Source organism: Mustela erminea, chromosome 2 (assembly GCF_009829155.1).
Source record: "Mustela erminea isolate mMusErm1 chromosome 2, mMusErm1.Pri, whole genome shotgun sequence".
NCBI lineage: Eukaryota > Metazoa > Chordata > Mammalia > Carnivora > Mustelidae > Mustela > Mustela erminea.
The window spans coordinates 18,183,146-18,200,763 of record NC_045615.1 but is presented as its reverse complement, the minus strand read 5'-3'; the positions used below and the strand labels follow the sequence as shown (position 1 = coordinate 18,200,763).

General features: G+C 40.4%; 1 long non-coding RNA gene across 1 annotated transcript in view; it reads right to left on the bottom strand.

Annotated features, from left to right (window-relative positions):
• The window catches only part of LOC116584299, a 172,142-nt gene that overhangs the window by 118,142 nt on the left and 36,382 nt on the right, over positions 1-17,618 (bottom strand). The gene's annotated exons all lie outside the window — the stretch shown is intronic.

Here is a 17,618-nt window from a genome sequence, read left to right as displayed (position 1 = left end):
GGGAAAAATCATTCCTTCCTATACCCCTCTCAGAACATGCACTCTAGTTGGGATTTTGTTAGGCCTTCCCTTAGGAAGGTTAGGCCCAGGCTGCAGGACTAGAGGCAAACTCAGGCAGCTCCAGAGTACAGTGTAGACGATGCGGAAATATAACAGAGTGAAGATGATGTATCATTTGCCCCAAGTCTTTCAACAGTTACCGACTTTGGAGCATTTTGGTATTCAGAGGAAAAAAGATGGTAGTTGTTCCAAATAATAATTAATTCTTTGTTAATTATTATAAAATTTTTCTTGGGAACAAAATGGATGCCTTCTTAAATCTGTCTTTGGATTATCTGGGAAAATTCCATATCAATTCTGGGTCATCAATTTTGTCAGCTGAAGTAACCAAAAAGAACTATATATAGATCAAGTATGAGTTTGAATGTATTTTGTAGATATTTATAGGAATATAGCATTTTTAATGTAGCTTCTCTAGCTGACTAGGATATAATAAAATAAAAAAAGTTTTTAAACGATGCCTTATTTTAGCCAAAGCTAAAAATAAACAGTGTTTTAAGTTCTTTGGGCACAAATGCCATCTCCACAGCTCAAGGGATGCATCTTCTAGGTTGAGGCTGTTTCTACTTAGTCTAAAGTCACTGTTATTTGAAGAGACATTGAAAGAACATATTAGAATATGATTCCCATTTTGTTTGGTTCTTGTTATCTAAGCAGTCATTTTTCACTCTCAGTTAAAATTAGCACAGAACATTCTTCAGGACAGCCCCTGCATTCCTAACATATTTCCACAAAGGGCCCTTGGTTGGAGGCCCCTATCCTCATGATGGAGTATTTTTGTGAGCATTTTATTAATAATATTATTCATTGTCATAACTACTTATTATTTGCTGGACACAGTGCTAAAAATTTTATATACACTTTCTCACTTTATCTGCAAGCCGGTGTTGCAATGTATCATTATTATCACCATCTTTAGACGAAGAAACTGAAGCTTGTCGTTTGAGCCAGCCGACCGATGTCACAAAATAAGGGGCTGGTTTAACACCAAAGCAAGTTCTCTCAGCCTTGATGCTGTTTCTTCTCTTGTGACTCATTGCTCAGTAATCCCGTATCAGATTGACTTATGACCTTGATTTTTCTAAGATATCTTCTGAGACTTTGAACAAGTCATTGTACATTAGGACCCTGATTTATGAAGAAACATCCCCACAGAGAATTAACCTGGATTTAATGAATTCCAATTGCTTCCTGTTCAAAGGAGAGAAGCCTGTATATAGTCTGTGTTCTTATGACTTACATACTCAGTTTCTACCTTTAATGTTCCTTCAGGGGTAAACAATAATGTTTCTCTGAGGGCACTAAATTCTCAGGGTCTAACCCTCGAGTGGCATCAGCGTTTGCCAAGTTGGACTTATGGCTTCGTCTGCACAATTTAACTTTTTCCTATACACAGGTGGGAACTTCCGGAACAGCCTCCTGCTCCTCAAAAGTATACTCTCAGCTTTTTCCAGACCTGTTTAGTGATATGTATTGACTTGTAGGTGTCAAATGGATGTTTCTTTCGAAACAAACTACATTTTAAAATGGTTTTCCATTCTTTAAAATAACGAGGAGCCCAGGCCACATTCAATCATTCACAGGGTAGATTGTCTCACCGCTTCTTTTCCTCCCTTTCTTTCATTCTTTTGCCCTCCCCACCCCAACCCTATGCATTTTCTTACTTACTTTGGAGCATTTTGGTGTTCAGAAGGAAGATATAGTTATTCCAAATAATAGTTCTTTATTACATCATTTATGATTTTTATTAGGAGGAAATGTAGACTCTGTTAGAATTCCAATGTCAGTTCCGGGCCATATACTGATTGCCTGAAGTTGTCCAAAAGAACCAAGTGCCTATCAAATATAGCTTAAAAATGACACTAATAATAACTGATATTTGATTGGCATTTTGCAGGTTAAAAGCAATTTCACAAATATTAAGTTATTTAGCCCTACAACCCTCTGTGGAAGGAAACAAATTTCTGTTAAACATTTACTACAGGGCACCTGGGTGACTCAGTGGGTTAAGCCTCTGCCTTCGGCTCAGGTCATAACCCCAGAGTCCTGGGATCGAGTCCCGCTTCAGGCTCTCTGCTCAGCGGGGAGCCTGCTTTCTCCTTTCTCTCTGCCTGCCTCTCTGCCTACTTGCGATCTCTGTCTGTCAAATAAATAAATAAATTCTTAAACAAAAAACATTTACTACAAGCTGGACACTACGTTAGTGCTTCACATTTATATCCTCTTCGTCTTCACAACAGTCTTCCAAGATGTGTATTATTTCCAGTTCATAGATGATAAATTGGTATGGTAAAAAGTTAAATAACTTGTCTAGTATCAGAGAGCTTTAGGATTCAACTGAGAGTACTGAGACCCAAAATCCAGTTCCTGGCCCTATGCTGTTTCTGACATCCCAGCCTAATAAGGTGGTTCCCAGTGTCATCCCAAAGAACACAGTCAAAACTATGGGAGCCTTAGCATCTGCCAAATGTCTCATTCCATAGCAACAACTGTCATCTAGGAAGAGAATAGAAAGGCTTACACACTTTTATCTACATTATCATTATATCTCTGAATTCCCTTCTTAAAAGTTTCCCCCCTAAACTTCCTAAAGACAAGTGAATAAATTCCTTTCGGGGTTTCTTCCAGATGTCCATGGGAAAGTAAAGAGTTGACATAGGAATGAGACCTCCTCTTGTCTCCAGATAAATGAAGAGTTTATTCTACTCCAAAATGTTCCTCATGAAGCCCATGGGCAATTCAATTATTCGAGTTCTTATGTGTATGTATCACTGTTCTGAATACATGTCCAATAACTATACTGGGTTTGTATTTTGACAGGATCAGACTTACACAAGAGAATTTAACTCTTCTAGATGGCCTGAATGATAACTCACACTCTTTGCTACTTGCAGGACTAGCACCAAAATAGTAATATGAACTGCCCCTAGGACACCGTGAATGACCTGGGATAACAGAAGTGTGTTGGTTCTCTTTAACAGAGGAAAATTCCACTTTGCAGAGTTAGACAAAGGAGAAGGACTAGGTGAGTGAGGTAGCACAGAAGAGATAAACAGTATCTGGGTGGGCTAAATTTCAATATCTCTCAAAAAAGACATTTTCTCTCTTAATACCTTCTAAGACAAATTTTATAAACAATACATAACTGATTCCCACTTTTGTGCCAGATGATAACTTAAACACACACACACACACACACGGATGCATGTATAATCATGTGATTATATATATATGGGTTTCATCATTAAATAAAATTACCTTTATCCTAATAAGAAAAAATAGTCCCATAAATCTGAAGCATAAGAAGAGTAAAGTAAAATTAATGAGTATTTGAGATACGGGTCTGAATCACTTTATACAAATTCAAAACCGGATGTCTAGTAGACTTCAGAATACATCGTCTGTGAAATTTCATAAAGCAGCCAGTTTTTAGATATAAGATCTGCAATATTAGAATTCCTATATAAATATTTCCTTTAAGTTAACAGCTATTTCTTGTTAATGGTTTTTAGGACATCATTAGCTACTATCTGTAATTTTGCATTTAACTAAACTATTTCACTTAAATCTTACGACAGTTTCCAAAAACATGTTTTTCAGTGTGTCTCCAAAGACACAACAGAAAATGTGACTTTTATGTACAGCTTAATAAATAATTCAATGATGTGAGTTTTTTAAGTATAGCGTTGTACTACTTTAAACAAAGTGGGAAAAATATATAACTGACTGTGTCTAGTTGTTTTCACTTCTTTTAAGGTTTAGATTTCCTGCCTGCCTGTCTGATTTAACTTTTAAAAAAAAAAAAAACTTATGGAAAGTGGGAACCTTGGATACTTCAAAGTTAACCAAGATCAAAGGAAAATGAAGTCCACCGAATAAGGAAAAAGTCTGAATGCAAAATGTATCATGTTGATATTGGCTTGAATTCTCTTAGTTTATGGTTGTACCAAAGCCTTAACCTTGAATTTGTCAGGTATCTGAGCACTGGGATTTTTTATAGAAGAATGGTTTGCTAAGTTTCTGTGGGAGACTGATTCCAACACAGACTCATCAACTTGACCAGGTAAGTATCTTATCTATCGGTAACTGAAACATTGAAAATGCGAGAGGCTTCTCACCTATTGCATTTCTGTCCACTGCTTATAACTCCTGACAAACATAAACCTTCTACACTCTGCATCTTGTTTAATCACAGAAAACTCCTTCTTAAATATGAATTCCCAGGGCATGCTAAGAACACTGAAATTAGTTGTTGTATCCTTGGCTGCTCGATGCAACCTTTGGAACAAGACTAAACAGTCTTGTTTGAATGTTTGCAAGGTTCTAATCTAGCTTTAAAATCTTCCCTGGTTCTCCATAATTTTAGGGTCTGGGGATTTGGGCTTATGTTGAATTCAAAAAAATGCAGAATTATTAACATGCAAAAAGGTAGTGTGGTCTATAATTCAAAAGATGCAATGGCTGTTCTTGAATGTTCTGCTTCACTGAAGCCCTCATATACCACATGTTACCGGTAAAGGTACAATGTTTTTTTCCTTGAAATGGTCCATGCTGTTTCATTTGAAACGATGTGTGCTGCTGCTGGGTGTTCTGTGGTTCTGTCTCAAAAACATTGCTCAGAACTCACATTCAGCAGGTATCAGCCAATAGGCCCTTTGGTATCAGAGGAGAAAATAAATCACATTCTACAGAAACACCCATCTGTTTTGAATAGTCCCATAGATAGATGACTCTCTGTTTCAGGGAATATTTAATGTTAGAAAAAACTAGTCCAAACAGTTTACTCTCCTTAAGACTAAGCAGCAAGAGGTCTTCCAGTAAATGCTTCAAAAACTGCAAAACAGGAGAGACCAGAAACATCCCTCTGTGACTCAAAATAAAAACGGAAAGGAAAAAAAAATTACTAATAATCTTTATGACTTTGGTGACCTCTAGTGATCAAAACAGGGAACAAATTTACCAGGTTTTTTATTTTTTTCCTTCTTCTAGGAAAGAGGGATCTTCCAAAATCAGAAATTATATATTTGTTTTGTAATTTTTCTAGCCACTCTTTAAATAAATTAACTGCAGCTAATTTATCTTATTAATAAACAAAAATTTCTTCTGAAATATCCCGAATATTTCAGAAGCAAAAGGAGAAAAAACATTCCATTATTTAAGAGCATGTTCTTTTCAGTCCCGTTTCTGTGCATTTACATACAAGTTCCCAGCAACATACAAAAGTAGGTAATTCTCCACAAAGGATCATACAGGGCGTTTATTTTGCAACTTACATTCTTAACAGTAGACTGTGAATATCTTTCTAGACCATTAAATATTCCTATAACATTTATTTTACTGCCCACTTAATATTTCACAATAATTGATTTAAACAGGTCTCTTCTATGGACTCGTTTGGTTGTTTTCCATTTTTTTTTTTCTCCTACCCTTGAAGCTAATTCTTTGAACTCTACCAGCATTATAGCATGAAAATAAAGTCTCAGAAATGACCACTTCTGGTTCCAAAAATATGCAACACGGCATGGTTTTCAATACATCTTGTCAAATTGCCAGGTTATTCTAAGAAAGGATCCCCTAGACACGCCTGAGGTGTCATTCACAGGGAACATATGGTAAACCGGGAACTCTCTGACGACGACGTACAGAAGCACCACGTGAGATTCCCTGAAGGGCTTGTGGCTGAAGATGGAACCAAGCGTAACCCAAAATGCTGCATGTGAGCTGCTTAATAGCCCTTGTTCATTAATGCAAGCTTATGGCGCTTGAGAAAAGGAATATGCTGAGAGTTTCTCAGGAATTCTGTTTTGTAAACACATGCACACGTACAGTTCCCACAGCAGCAAAACCCTCTCATATCACATAAGGTATTTAGGTCCCAGCTCTCAGCCATAGGCCGTCCATGGAAAGTTGTTGCTGAAGGATTAAATTTTTTGAATGGTTTTTGCATTCACAGGGTGAATACACAGTTCTCCTTTTTTTCCCTCTTAAACGATAAATAATGCCCACGTAAAGTTTGCAAATTAAGGGGAAAATGGGGAAAAGAGAAATTCTGGACATCTGTTTTCACAATTATCCGAGTAAGGGTAACACATTCTGCAATACCTTCTGAATGTGTAAATTAAATTTCCCGGCCATACTACTTTATGAGTTTCCACTGTCAAAGAGATGTACTGTTTTCAGCAACCACTCTACACATGCCCCCTCCCTCCCAGGAGGATGTCTTAGAATCTCGCTGGACTGTGTCATTTTTTAAAGGCTGTGTCCGTATACTCTTCATTTCTGAAGACCAGTTACCGAAAGTGAAAACCAGTAAAATCTCCCGAATGGATTAAAACTGAGGAAGGATGGAAGGGGTGAGTAGCATGACCTAAAATGATGGAGAGACACGGCCTCAGAGCAACATGTATAAACCGGTCTTTGCAGTCGAAGCATCATCTGGTTCAGTGGAAAGACACGTAACAATGTCCCACCAACTCGCCCTGCTTTCAAGCCATGATCTTTAAGCGCTGCTGGCCTCCCAACAGCTATGACCGGCCATGCGAGCTTTTTCCCAAGATCGAATAGCAAAAGTAGAAACACCACCTCCACAGATGGGGTCGGGGGGTGGTGCTCCTGGGCTGTCTCCTCAGACAGGAAGAGACAGATGTCCCAAGGATGCTGACGCTTTGATTAGAAGATCCCGGCTGGATCTGACTGTCCAGTTCCCCTGGCGTGGCGTTGCCTCAGATCCCAAATTTCTTTGTGTGCCTTCTACTGTAAATCAATGCTGGCAAGGAATGTAAACCAAAACTTAAAATGAAAACAAAAATTAATAAATAAATAAAAAGGCTAGCTCAGGGGATCCAGGAGCAAGGTGTTAAAGGACAGTTTCTCCTGGGCTTGGTTAGCAAGAACCAGCTCAAGCATCGTTCTGTGTTTGAGTCTCTCTACTCAGAATACCATGTGAATATACATAGTTTTATGTATGGTATCTTGGTATGGTATCTTGAAGAATAACTATCATCTATAAAATTTAAACAGGGAAATCCCTAATCACTACAGAAGCTACTGTAGGACCCCATTACCGCGACTGCTTTCTTTCTTATGACACAGTGTTTTCCTGCGTATACTTTTCAGCTATATCGAGCATCAATCACAGTGTTTGTAGGGACGGCATTAGAAACCTTACCATATAACTCAATTATTAAATCATACCAGCTAACAGAATCTGAGTCGAGTAACATAGTAATTAACTGTGTGTTTGGAAATGCCTTCTCCTATCATTTCTTGTTCTCAGAGCTTTAGTCCTAAAAAGATAGACATTAAAATTTTCCAGTACTTTCTTCTCCTTCCCTCCTATGTCCAGGATCTGAACAGAATGTCTGAATAAAAAGGATGCCGGCCTTCTGTACTGTCACATTCTATGAGGGAAAAAAAACAGCCCCGCCTCTATGGCTGAACCACATAAATGAGAAACAGATTTGTGTAATATGAGTTTGCTCCAAGCCACAGAAGGCCAGCACCATCCTTTGGCATAGTTTGAAGGCTAAAGGGTAATTGAATCCCTTCTGCTCTAGACCGATAGTTAAAAACAAACAAACAACAACAAGATGCAGCGGGGTTTGTCTGGAAGAGAGAGTGAAGGCTCAAATCTTACTTATGGAAGTGTCAAGGCAGGATGGAGGGACATATGCAGACTGTGTTCAACATCCCACATGATTAGCCACGCATACAAGGGCCCTCCAGTCATGGGAGCTCTGTCACCTCAGTCTTCGCTTCTGTCATGGGCACTGGTGAAGCTGCCTCTCTTGGTCCCTGGCCAGTTCAGCTCAGCCTCAGCTTTGCCTCATTCTGGTAATGATTCCCTAATTAGGCACATCAAGGCCAGTCCTCATTAAGATTCTCTTGGTTACAAGTATTTCAAACCCACTTCAAAATGGCTTCCTAGAATGGGAGAATTTATTGCAGGGACACTGGGCTGACTACCTCACAGACTCTAGGCGTCAGAAAGGGTTGGAGGCCCAGCAGTTCCATGGAATTCAGGACGTTTTTGTTGAGGCTGACCTGAGAATGCCATCATTAATAGAGCTTAACCTCTAACTTCCTTTCTTCTGTGTTTCTCAATAAAATATTCTCCAGAGGGGAATTGGATGGTTGGATCAGGTGTCCATGTGTGAGCTAATCAGCTATGGTCAAAATTAAGGGTCATATAATAAAATACATGTCATCTGTGGGCCTACCTCTGAAGGGGAGGAAAGTACCCCAAGAAAAGGGGTGAATTCTGGGCCAAAAAAAAAAAAAAATGTCTTTTATAAGGTTTCAGCTGGATGTTAAAGGAACCTGAAACTTACTTGAGATGATAATGGCTTAGGCTACCTCCATGTCTCCAGTTCCGGAGTGGAAGCGTTAGCAACATTCTAGGACCTGTCCCCTCAGCCAAAGACAGTACAAACTTTGCCTTGCCTCCTACTCAGTATCAGTTCCCTTCTTTCTATTTTTGGGTGACCCCTCTGTGCCTCTGTCTCTAGTCCAGATTCCTCTTCTGAGTGCCTAATTTAATTGTCCATTTCCTACTTAACCTCTCCACTGGGATCTTCTAGAGAGATCTCAAACACAGCATACCCAAATGAAACGCACAATCTTCCTTCACAGACCTGGTTTGCCTTGCAGAATCCCCTATCTCTATAAATGGGACCACACTTTACCTAGTCACACAAGCTGGAAAGCTTGGAAGCAACACGCGGCCTCCTCTCATTCCCCAGTTAAGCACAAGACCATTCAATATTGAGGTCTAAACAGTTGCTGAGTCCGTTCAGCTAACTCCTCAAGGGCCGGCTTATTCAAACACCTGGCTTTTCTGTTCTTCAGTTTCTGCTAAGGCCTTCTTACTCTTCTTGTCAGCGGAGTCACCTCCCTAGCAGCTGTGCTCCATTCTGGGGAGAGTATGGCCCCATGTTGCTGCACAGCCCAGCGTGGCTTACCGGTTGTCCATGGTATGAAACCCCCAATCCTAACATGCCTTATGATCTCACTGACCACCATCTTTAGCCATGTCTCTTGCCATTCTCACCTCTCCCTTTCTATTCCCCAGCCATAATGAGTCAAGTTCACACCTCTGAACAGTATGCACCTGTTTCAGGGCACAGAGAAGTCTCTATTTAAAGCCTCTTTACCTACTCCTGCATGCAACTAGGGAACAATGCCCTAACTTTAGTATTTGGTCTGTCCCTGTCCTTCCAGACCATGCTAACTGATGATATGGTCTAGTAAAACAGGAGGGAATAGAGTTTGCAGAATATAAACTTGGGCTTTGGTGGCAGAGTGCTTGGATTCTAATCCAACATGTTAAGGGAATGGTAGTTAATTCATAGAATCATGACAAGGATTAATATATTACCCCCAAGAAGTAATTAGTACAATGCCTGATCCTTGGTTAGTATTCAGTAGCTTTTCATTAATGTCGTGGATTTGTCAGACAAAGCCAACAAAGTAGCAGTGTAGAAAGTATCCTACAGTTTTATAACCTGAAAATAAATGCACTTATTTTGGATTTGGCTGGCTCTGAGGGCCTATAGAGGCTCACTTATATTTATTATTACAGCAAACCCCATAGTTTCTGTCCTCTGACTCCAAGAGTACAGCCAAGAAAGAGAAAACATAAGGGATATTGGGATGAATAATCCCAGATTTTTATAAAATATCACCAGTTTCTTTGAGTGAGTTTTTAAGTTTTAAATATTTTTTTAAATTTGTTTATTAGACAGAGAGAGAGATAGGAGAGAGGGAACACAAGCAGGGGGAGTGAGAGAGGGAGAAGCAGGTTTCCTGATGAGCAGGGAGCCCAATGAGGGTCTTGATCCCAGGAACCTGAGGTCATGATTAGAGCTGAAGGCAGATGCTTAATGACTGAGCCACTCAGATGACCCAGTTTTTAAGCTTTTAAAGCATTAGTAATCAAGCACTGAAAATGACTCTTGGCTCTTTGATATTTGATATTTGAAACACGTGATCCAACTACTTCTCCAAATTCAGCATACTGGGGGAAAAGGTGAGAACATCCTCAGGAACATACTGCTGTTGGCTTCACAACCGTCTGCAGATATGGGAGGTAATAGGGAGTTACAGAGTTACATGGAGGGAATCTTTTCTTTCCCTGGAGGAATTCACCTATCTGTTGATTTCTTCCATGGGAACATTAATAGGTTGCAAGCAGAAACACACTGGGAGAGGAGGGGGAGACTGTCAGAGATTTTGGTGGTTCATTGGGGCTGGCATAACAGATTGGGAACTAGTGGAGTCCCAACCACAAAGCCTGTTGCTCCAGTAGGGCACTTGCTGAATTCTAGAATGGCTCAGCAGTGTAGGGAGCTAAACTGGAAAAACAAACTCCTGCCAGAGGGCAGAGCCTCCAACAAATGAATCCCTTCCTCAGGACATCTTCATTGAATCTGTATGGGGGAACCTAGAAAGCTAAGGTCAATGTCCTGCAGGTGGGGGGTGGGGGGAAGAGGCATGAAAGAGGCATGAAGAGGTAGGAAAGAGGCATGAAAGAGGTAGGAAAACAGCCCCCAAATTATTATTTTTAAAAGCAAAAGCTGGTGGTTGTACAATGTGAATGTGCTTAAGTATGCTATTCAAATATAACCTTAAAAATTGTTAAAATGACAAATTTTATGTTGCATGTATTTTGCAATAATAAAAGTAACTAAGATAAAAGCTGAACTACTGCTGTCCAGATTTTAGAGTCAGCAGACAAGAACATTGGAATAACTATGATTGATTATGTTCAAGAAATCAAAGTAAAAAGTACTTAGAACTAATGAAATAAGTAGAATTTTAACTGTGAACTGGAACCTATAAAAAGAATCAAATGAGCATTCTGAATTAAAAATGCAACATCAGAATCAAAGAACTCATGGTATAGGTTAATTTTTTAAAGGATTTTATTTATTTGTTTTAGAGAGAGGGAGAGAGGGCCAAGTGAGGAGAAGAGCATAGGGGGAGGGAGAGAGAGAGAATCCCAGGTAGGCACCCCACTGGTCATGGAGCTGGTTATGGGGCTCGATCTCCCAACTCCAAGACCTTACCTGAACCGAAATCAAGAGTCAGATGACTAGCTGACTGAGCCAGCCAGGTACCCCCACATGATATAGATTTAACAGCAGACTAGACACAGCAGATGACAGGATTAAAGGACATTAGATAATATCCAAACTAAAGCACAGTAAGAAAAAAAGGAATGGAAAAAATACGTAAAATGAGTAATAATTTAAAAAATCTAATATATACATATCTGAAATCCCAGAGGGGAAAGTGCGATACAATATTTAAAAATATTCGAAGGGATAATGGTCAAGATGTTCTAAAACAGCTAAAAATATCAAGTCATAAATTTAAGAAGTTCAGATTCCCCTTCCCCCAATTACACGCAGACATATCATAACCGAAATCGTAAAAATCTAAGACAAAGGGAAAATCTTCGAAGCATCTGGAAGGAAAAAGCACACGTTACCCTCAGCGAAGGAACGATAAGTTGGGAATAGATGATCTTTTCAGTAAGGTGTGCAGAGTCAGTTGGATAATCGGAGTGATATAAAGGAAAGTTCTCCTCAGCAACCTGAGTGTATCTCTTGGACTTTATGTTAAGCAGGGAACAACCCAGACACGGAAGAGTTCATAATATGTCATTTTATTTATATGAAATTCAAGAATTGACAAGACCCATCAAAGGTGTTAGAAGTCAGAGCAGTGGTCAACCTCAGATCAGGGGGATAGACAGTGGGAGGGAGAGAGAGTGAAATCTCTGGGAATGTTCTCTATCCTCATCTGAGAGGTGGTCTCACACACATGCACGTGTATGTGTGTGTGTGTGTGTGTATATATAATGGATCCATCAAATTGCACACTTAAAATTTGTGTATGTTACATCTCAATAAAAAACAAGACGTTACTATATAGTTGTCTTCTATCTTATGCTGATACACTTCCCCCAGTATTTCTTTACGTACAGAACAAGGGCCAAATTCATGTACACAAAGGTGAAGGGCAGAGAGAATTGACATCCTAGACATTGAAAAGTGTAAATGTGCACACTTGTGTGTGCGTCTTTAGAATTTCAGTTTTGCAAACCACCCAAGTGCTGTCTTTCAATTCCAGACCATTATTTATGCTGTTTTCTCTGCCTAAAATGTGCTTGTTTCTCCCTTGACCTTGTTATTCAACCTCTGTGTCTATTTGCTTACTCAGGAAAGTCTTTCCAGAACCTGATGCTTGAGTTGGGAGCCTCCTTTTTAAAAAATTTATTAGCGAAGTATAATTTACATACAATGCTGTATTAGTTTCAGGTGCACAACATATTGATTTGACGATTCTGTACATTACCCAGTGCTCACCATAATAAGTGTAGTCACCATCTGTCATCATATGCTATTACAATACTCTTTTTAGATTTTCTTTATTTATTTGAGAAAGAGAAAGCATGCACCAGGTTGGGGGAAGGGCAGAGGGACAAGGCAACTTCCTGCTGAGCACTGAGCCCCCCTGGGACTTGATCCCACAACCCTGAGATCATGACCTGAGCCAAAATCAAGAGTCAGATGCTTAACCAACTGAGATACCCAGGCACCCCTGTTATCACAGTATTATTGACTATATTTCTTATGCTGTACTTTTCATCTCTGTGACTTACTTATTCTAAAACTGAATGCCCATCGTAATGTCTTCATTTCAAGTTTGGAGCCCCTCTTTGTGCCCATAGTGCCCTTTGCTTATATAATAGGCCCTCCAGAACGCAACTGCCTTCTTATTTGCCCCCCAAGTTAGCTGAAAATTCCTCAAGGGGAAGGTGAGTCACTGAAGGTTGTATCTCTGGCACTTGATAAAATGCCTGGTAGGTGCTCATTAATCATTCATTGAATGATTGAATGGATGCAGAACAAATGACCTGTTGAGCCTCCATGGAAAGATCATGCCTGATACCATTCCAGTAGATAGCACAATGGAATGCAAGCCGACCTGGAGTACTCGTTCACTGCCTCCTCATGTGGCGTTGAGGATTTCTGACTTCTTGGGCATTTACTTAGCATGCCTCCAACACACAGCACATCACTGTATGATTGTAAGGAAAGGAAATGGGGACCTGGGTTAAATCTCAGGTCTAGAAGGTCTTTCAGAGCTCTCCTATCTAAACTGGGTTTACAAACTCAAATGCAGAACGGAGCTGCGCAGAGAGTATAAATGGATATGGTCAATTACATCAATGGATATGGCAATTATATCATGTGCTCTCAATTATCGACTGCCTTTCCTGAAAGTGTGTTAAATAGCCTCACCATTGCCGTATGACTCGCAGGACCTCCCTTTGGAGGAAGTATACTTCCTTGCCCCACTGATGTCAGCTTGGCCTGTGATTTGCTTTGGCCAGTAAACTGTGAGCAAAACTGGCATGTCCCATGTGTCAGCAGAACAGTTAAAAGCCGTTGCCCTTTTTGGCCATTTTTCTTTTCCCTCTGCAACAAGAGTAGCAGATTTCAAGTGGGGACTACTGTCTGGATCCTGGAAGCCCTAGCCTTCCCACAGACAAAATGTAACGTGAGCAGGAAATGAACCAATGCTGCTGAAGACACTGAGGCTTTGGGGTTCCTCCTGAATATAACATAGTGTAAGCTGGCTGCTGCAGCATCGGGGGAAGGACTTGGCTATCTCCAGAAAGGCTACCTAACCCAAGAGACAGCCAGTCCTCTCTCAGCTCCAGGGGATCCTGCCTATGTGGGAATGCAAAGCTCACTCTTGACGAATCTTCCTGACGCTGAAGAGGGGACAGAGTTTTCCTTAAATCCCCTCCCAATAAATGCCTAATATGTATAATACATACTTCATGTTCCTTAAAAAAATTAATTAATCCTTTCTGATCTTTAATAAGAAGACACTTAGAGCCAAATAAAATTAAGGGATACATTTACAATCTCTTACCTATCTATCTCTCGATTTTCTCAGGTATAAAATAAGAAGGATAATCTAGGTATCCCTTGCTTTTTGAAAGTCTGTGTTGCACCCCTCTGCTCCAACGGAAGACTTACGTTAGAACCTGTTTCCAGTAACCAAAAGTTAAAATCTGATGAGGATTTTTGTTTTTAGGAGGAAAAAAGACAAGAAATGACAATAGCATTGAGCGTTTATTTTTACTTGAAGCCATTACGGAGGCGGCACAAACCGAAAGAGCCAGAGCAGCCCCTCCAAGGTCCTTCCCCGGAATTAGGCTCAGCAGCATCTCAGCATCAGGCTGTCAGAGCCTTGAGGGGTGTCTGCAAGCTCCTGTGTTTTATCGCCACTTCTTTTGTGCATCTGTTGGCAAGATGTGTCTAAGGTATGAGAAAAGCCAAAAAGAGGTTTTCTGGGGTTCTGGAAATGCTCAGATATGTTTCTATGTAAATAATACTAATCGCTTCTTTGCTTTATGCCATTTAGCTTATGAAGTTTCACGAAAAGGCTCTGCCTTTGGGTAACAGGGGAAACCTGTATCTGTTCTTCCTCTCGAATAGAGTTATTCTGAGCAACAGATTTGTCAAATTTGTGTTTCTTTCAATTTTGAAATGCTGTGGTAACAAAAGAAGGTCGAGGAAGGATGTTAAACCACTCTGGCAAAGCAGAGTGCGGCTTCCCGGGCACAAGATAAATGGAAGCCACTATGTCAACTTGCCCACATCTACCCTCCCTCTTTGGTTCTCCATGAAAAACACAAACAGTAGACTTCTCCACAGGCAGGTCAGACTAGCATGGTCTGATCTGGAGGTATAGTCTGATCTTGAAACAGTTGGGACTTAGTAATTGACAAAAAGGGATACAATGGTGAAACAAGTTGGAGCTAGGTTGGCAGATCCAAATTGACTTTCCTCCTTTGCCACATTGTAATTCGTCCTTCTTCTGGACTACTGGCCATCAAGAAAAAGTAGCGCAAAGACATGCAGTACCAAGAAACTGAAATAAGATTTCCCTGTTTGAGGAAATGTCTCAAAAGCACTTGTTTTATTTTAGACATAAACTCAAAAGTTTCAAAAGGTATGTAAATATGTCTGACAGATTTGCATGATGTATCTCAGAGGTGGGGTTTTGTGATGCTCTGGAATATGTGTTTCAGTAAGAGTATAAAGAAGATTGGGGAAATGCATGGAAGGGAGAGATGTAATCTGAGTATTTTTTTCTGTTGCATTTTTAGGTCTCACATTTTTCCTTCCATTACGCGGATGTGCCACTAGAGGTCACTGCGCAGTTTCCTTCCACGCACCCTGTGTGTCCTGCCGGTTCGCCTCCTGTTATCACGCTGAGAACCCTGCAGGTTTTGCCTGTCTTTAATCAGGCCAGGTAGGGTCAACGTGGGTGCCTGCAGGAAGCTACAAAACTGTCCTTACCCCAAGGTCAATTCCCACTCCCCACATTGGTAAGAGCTGACTGATCGTTCCTAGTGACCAAGAGCAAAGCATCCATTTCTCTTCTGGGGCGGGCTGTTCATGGAGGCGGCTGCCTATGTGGTCTGGTGGTCCCAGCACTGATGACGAATTACTGACTGCCCCTCAGCCTCGGTAGGGTATTCTGCCCCGTGCTGGAGGTAGAACAAGGGAGACAAGACTTACCAATACAACGAAATAGTCGTGCAGAAAAGCAAATGAACTAGCTTAAGTGTTGCAGGAGTTCCAAGAGTGGTTAATGAAGTGATTCCCCAGGAAAGCTCCTGGCTGAAGATGCTACGGATTTTAGACTGATTTTCTTGTTCTCCTTCCGCCTTAGCGACAGACTTCCATGCTGGAGGTAACCTGAAGCTCTGATATGACATAGGCGATGGGTAGATAGATAGCTAGACCTACCTCTGCTCCCCAAGATCGCCTCAAAGAAATTGCTTTCCTCTCTAGTGCAATATTCATTTGTCATTCATTGATTTGACAAATATTTATTGTCAACTGTGCCCCAAGCACTCAGTGGTAAGAAAGATAGCCACAGGCTGGGCATGCACACTTAGAATTTGTAGTCCAGTGAGGACACAAAGATGACTGCAGTGCAATATGGTAAGCTCGATGATAAGAGAACAGAAAGCCCTGATGCATACTTAGGAAGTCAGGGAAGGCTTGCTGGGGGAAGAACTCTTAAACTTAAGATCTTAAGCAGAATAGAAATAGATCATGTAAGAAGAGAGTGTGTTTCAGGCAGAGGAAATAAGCACAGAAGAAAAAAAGAATCAAACAGGATTTTATTTTTGTATATAAAATTTTGGATCTTGCCATTTTCCATTTTTATCCCGTCTCCATATCAACTGTTTTTGAAAACATGATTTGATTTTATTTTTTGAAAACATGATTTTAATAGCTGCCTAATAATCCATTGTGAGAATAGTAACTATTTGCCTATTTTCAAAGGGAGATAGCATTTTTAAGGCTCATGCTAATTGTTCTCACCTTAAAAATATGAAATGTGAAATAATCTTATTGCTCTTATTAATATTCAAAAATAAATCTCCTTTATTTGACTGTCTACTAGGAATAATTTCTGCAACCCAACCTGATATCCAGCCATAACAAATACTAAATTTAAACAAGATTTTGGTTTCCTAAATATTGGTTACATTTAACTACTTGTAAATTTTTCTATAATTGCTTTGCATGAATTGGCAGGCCCTTCAGAGGGACTCCAGGACTCTGGGGTTTTAACATTCTTGCACTGTCTCTGAGTCCCCCTCTGTGACTCTCAGTCCTAGTGCCCCCTGAAGCCTGCATCTCAGTGTCCGCTCTGTCCCTCCAAGCTCCCTGTCTGGGATGTTAGCTGACATTTTTCTCCATCTTTTCCCCAGTAAAAGACTTTTTTTCCTCTCTCTGTGGTTCCATTTCCTGAGGCTGCAAACCGTTAGTTTCATAAATAGTCTTTTAAACCACATTTTGGGTGAAGATATACATATAATTTATTTGACAAAATGCTGACTTAGCAAGTCGATTTCCTAGGGCAAGCAGGAAAGATACTCAAGGCTCTAACGGGAAGATTTAGGTAGAGTACCCAATCGCCTTCTTTTGAGCAGTTTCAGATCTAATTCATATTCTTTTGTTTCATTTTCTGCCTCCCTTTAAAATGGCCCTTCCTCAGAGGGCCATACCCCACATTTTAACCTGCTTTATAACAAGGTTTTGGGGTCATCTGTGTTTGTGTTTGAGTGTTTGCATGATTGTCCTGCTACGCACTTCTGCTTGCTTAGTGAGGCATATTTTGGAGAGAAAGAACGCCCTGATTGCAGCCACGCGGGTCCTAGCTGTTGCATTGAAACACCGGTTTGAAATGAAATTTTCTTGCGTCTCATGCACTCTCAGATCACTGTGTGACTTGTCGTGGGTGTGGGAGTTCTTTCAAACCTCAGAGCACTCAATGGCAATGGAGTTCTCCAATACATTCAGTTCACATGTAAGAAGTCACTTTCATCCCGGCCCCTGAGGATCTCTGCATGAAACATGAGAAGGTCTCTAGCTCCCTAACGGCTACCCCACCCTTGCTCAGGGACCCTGTCTCAGGCCTTCAAGTTCCAACTGAGCAGCTGCTGAAGACCA